Source organism: Oncorhynchus keta, unplaced genomic scaffold, assembly GCF_023373465.1.
Source record: "Oncorhynchus keta strain PuntledgeMale-10-30-2019 unplaced genomic scaffold, Oket_V2 Un_contig_1530_pilon_pilon, whole genome shotgun sequence".
NCBI classification, from domain to species: Eukaryota; Metazoa; Chordata; class Actinopteri; order Salmoniformes; family Salmonidae; genus Oncorhynchus; species Oncorhynchus keta.
The window spans coordinates 226,857-231,475 of record NW_026279243.1 but is presented as its reverse complement, the minus strand read 5'-3'; the positions used below and the strand labels follow the sequence as shown (position 1 = coordinate 231,475).

The window sequence follows — 4,619 nt, the reverse complement described above, 5'->3', positions numbered from 1 at the left end:
CGAAGACAACAACAGAGTGTGGTAGCAACACAACATGACGAGAGAGACCGAAGACAACAACAGAGTGTGGTAGCAACACAACATGACGAGAGAGACCGAAGACAACAACAGAGTGTGGTAGCAACACAACACAACACGACGAGAGAGACCGAAGACAACAACAGAGTGTGGTAGCAACACAACATGACGAGAGAGACCGAAGACAACAACAGAGTGTGGTAGCAACACAACATGACGAGAGAGACCGAAGACAACAACAGAGTGTGGTAGCAACACAACATGACGAGAGAGACCGAAGACAACAACAGAGTGTGGTAGCAACACAACACGACGAGAGAGACCGAAGACAACAACAGAGTGTGGTAGCAACACAACATGACGAGAGAGACCGAAGACAACAACAGAGTGTGGTAGCAACACAACACCACGAGAGAGACCGAAGACAACAACAGAGTGTGGTAGCAACACAACATGACGAGAGAGACCGAAGACAACAACAGAGTGTGGTAGCAACACAACATGACGAGAGAGACCGAAGACAACAACAGAGTGTGGTAGCAACACAACACGACGAGAGAGACCGAAGACAACAACAGAGTGTGGTAGCAACACAACATGACGAGAGAGACCGAAGACAACAACAGAGTGTGGTAGCAACACAACACGACGAGAGAGACCGAAGACAACAACAGAGTGTGGTAGCAACACAACATGACGAGAGAGACCGAAGACAACAACAGAGTGTGGTAGCAACACAACATGACGAGAGAGACCGAAGACAACAACAGAGTGTGGTAGCAACACAACATGACCACAACACAACATGACGAGAGAGACCGAAGACAACAACAGAGTGTGGTAGCAACACAACATGACGAGAGAGACCGAAGACAACAACAGAGTGTGGTAGCAACACAACATGACGAGAGAGACCGAAGACAACAACAGAGTGTGGTAGCAACACAACATGACGAGAGAGACCGAAGACAACAACAGAGTGTGGTAGCAACACAACATGACGAGAGAGACCGAAGACAACAACAGAGTGTGGTAGCAACACAACATGACGAGAGAGACCGAAGACAACAACAGAGTGTGGTAGCAACACAACATGACGAGAGAGACCGAAGACAACAACAGAGTGTGGTAGCAACACAACATGACGAGAGAGACCGAAGACAACAACAGAGTGTGGTAGCAACACAACATGACGAGAGAGACCGAAGACAACAACAGAGTGTGGTAGCAACACAACATGACGAGAGAGACCGAAGACAACAACAGAGTGTGGTAGCAACACAACATGACGAGAGAGACCGAAGACAACAACAGAGTGTGGTAGCAACACAACATGACGAGAGAGACCGAAGACAACAACAGAGTGTGGTAGCAACACAACATGACGAGAGAGACCGAAGACAACAACAGAGTGTGGTAGCAACACAACACGACGAGAGAGACCGAAGACAACAACAGAGTGTGGTAGCAACACAACATGACCACAACACAACACGACGAGAGAGACCGAAGACAACAACAGAGTGTGGTAGCAACACAACATGACCACAACACAACACGACGAGAGAGACCGAAGACAACAACAGAGTGTGGTAGCAACACAACATGACGAGAGAGACCGAAGACAACAACAGAGTGTGGTAGCAACACAACACGACGAGAGAGACCGAAGAAAAACAACAGAGTGTGGTAGCAACACAACATGACCACAACATGGTAGCAACACAACATGGTAAAAACATTACTGGGCACAGACAACAGCACAAAGGGCAATAAGGTAGAGACAACAACATAGCAAGGCAACATCACATGACAACAGAGTGTGGTAGCAACACAACATGACCACAACACGATATCAGAGTAGGGGCATTGGGGAATAATAACATATTGTATGGAATACATTTGTACTGTAGTGAAGCCGTCTCTAGAGTAATGCAAGGCCTCTTTCATGTGAAACGTCAATTGCTATGGAAATGCTGGGATGTGTTTTTCAATTATGTTAAATGGAATTATGATGCAACTATGATGGTGATACGATATGGATTACAATTATGAATATTAAGGCTATACGCACTACATGTTACACACATAGACACTCAAACATGCAAATTGGCAGAGTTATTATTTATTTGGACATCACACATTATAGTCTTACTCTTATACTAGATCTCATGATGTTAATAATAATGTTAACTTTCACTGCTATGCGGATGACACACAGCTGTACATTTCAATGAAACATGGTGAAGCCCCAAAATTGCCCTCGCTAGAAGCCTGTGTTTCAGACATAAGAAAGTGGATGGCTGCAAACTTTCGACTTTTAAACTCGGACAAAACAGAGATGCTTGTTCTAGGTCCCAAGAAACAAAGAGATCTTCTGTTGAATCTGACAATTAATCTAGATGGTTGTACAGTCATCTCAAATAAAATTGTGAAGGACCTCGGCGTTACTCTGGACCCTGATCTCTCTTTTGAAGAACATATCAAGACCATTTCGAGGACAGCTTTTTTCCATCTACGTAACATTGCAAAAATCAGAAACTTTCTGTCCAAAAATGATGCAGGAAAATGAATCCATGCTTTTGTCACTTCTAGGTTAGACTACTGCAATGCTCTACTTTCCGGCTACCCAGATAAAGCACTAAATAAACTTCAGTTAGTGCTAAATACGGCTGCTAGAATCCTGACTAGAACCAACAAATTGGATCATATTACTCCAGTGCTAGCCTCCCTACACTGGCTTCCTGTCAAAGCAAGGGCTGATTTCAAGGTTTTACTGCTAACCTACAAAGCATTAGGTAGGAGCAAGCCCATGTATCTCTCTGATTTGGTCATGCCGTACATACCTACACGTACGCTACGGTCACAAGACGCAGGCCTCCTAATTGTCCCTAGAATTTCTAAACAAACAACTGGAGGCAGGGCTTTCTCCTATAGAGCTCCATTTTTATGGAACGGTCTGCCTACCCATGTCAGAGACGCAAACTCGGTCTCAACCTTTAAGTCTTTACTGAAGACTCATCTCTTCAGTGGGTCATATGATTGAGTGTAGTCTGGCCCAGGAGTGGGAAGGTGAACGGAAAGGCTCTGGAGCGACGAACCGCCCTTGCTGTCTCTGCCTGGCCGGTTCCCCTCTTTCCACTGGGATTCTCTGCCTCTAACCCTATTACAGGGGCTGAGTCACTGGCTTACTGGGACTCTCTCATACCGTCCCTGGGCGGGGTGCGTCACCTGAGTGGGTTGAGTCACTGATGTGATCATCCTGTCTGGGTTGGCGTCCCCCCCTTGGGTTGTGCCATGGCGGAGATCTTTGTGGGCTATACTCAAATCAAATCAAATCAAATGTATTTATATAGCCCTTCGTACATCAGCTGATATCTCAAAGTGCTGTACAGAAACCCAGCCTAAAACCCCAAACAGCAAGCAATGCAGGTGTAGAAGCACGGTGGCTAGGAAAAACTCCCTAGAAAGGCCAAAACCTAGGAAGAAACCTAGAGAGGAACCAGGCTATGTGGGGTGGCCAGTCCTCTTCTGGCTGTGCCGGGTGGAGATTATAACAGAACATGGCCAAGATGTTCAAATGTTCATAAATGACCAGCATGGTCGAATAATAACAAGGCAGAACAGTTGAAACTGGAGCAGCAGCACAGTCAGGTGGACCGGGGACAGCAAGGAGTCATCATGTCATGTAGTCCTGGGGCACTGTCCTAGGGCTCAGGTCCTCTGAGAGAGAGAGAAAGAAAGAAAGAGAGAATTAGAGAGAGCATATGTGGGGTGGCCCGTCCTCTTCTGGCTGTGCCGGGTGGAGATTATAACAGAACATGGCCAAGATGTTCAAATGTTCATAAATGACTAGCATGGTCGAATAATAGTAAGGCAGAACAGTTGAAACTGGAGCAGCAGCATGGCCAGGTGGACTGGGGACAGCAAGGAGTCATCATGTCAGGTAGTCCTGGGGCATGGTCCTAGGGCTCAGGTCAGTTGAAACTGGAGCAGCAGCATGGCCAGGTGGACTGGGGACAGCAAGGAGTCATCATGTCAGGTAGTCCTGGGGCACGGTCCTAGGGCTCAGGTCCTCCGAGAGAGAGAAAGAAAGAAGGAGAGAATTAGAGAACGCACACTTAGATTCACACAGGACACCGAATTAGGACAGGAGAAGTACTCCAGATATAACAAACTGACCCCAGCCCCCCGACCCAAACTACTGCAGCATAAATACTGGAGGCTGAGACAGGAGGGGTCAGGAGACACTGTGGCCCCATCCGAGGACACCCCCAGACAGGGCCAAACAGGAAGGATATAACCCCACCCACTTTGCCAAAGCACAGCCCCCACACCACTACTCAGCCGTGACTCAGGATGGTAAGTTGGTGTCTCAGCCTCCAGTATTTATGCTGCAGTAGTTTGTGAAAAGCTCATCCATTGTTTAAAAATGGCCATATTGTCTTTGTGCAGATTTTCATGTCTCATTTTCGATTAATTGAAAATGATACTTTTTTCAAAGTATCTGTCTTTTTCAAACAAGCATTGCAGAGCTGGTTACAATTTCAGTTTCATCCCCCTGAAAAGATAAAACAAATATTACAACAAATATTATGGCT

The 4,619-nt window shown here is 46.3% G+C and overlaps 1 long non-coding RNA gene across 1 annotated transcript; it reads left to right on the top strand.

Annotated features, from left to right (window-relative positions):
- The first annotated feature begins 3,903 nt into the window (after positions 1-3,903).
- Positions 3,904-4,188, top strand: LOC127918951 (uncharacterized). The gene is made up of 2 exons (XR_008101472.1): positions 3,904-3,994; positions 4,091-4,188. It is a non-coding gene; the product is annotated as an uncharacterized LOC127918951 (long non-coding RNA).
- Positions 4,189-4,619: the final 431 nt, after the last annotated feature.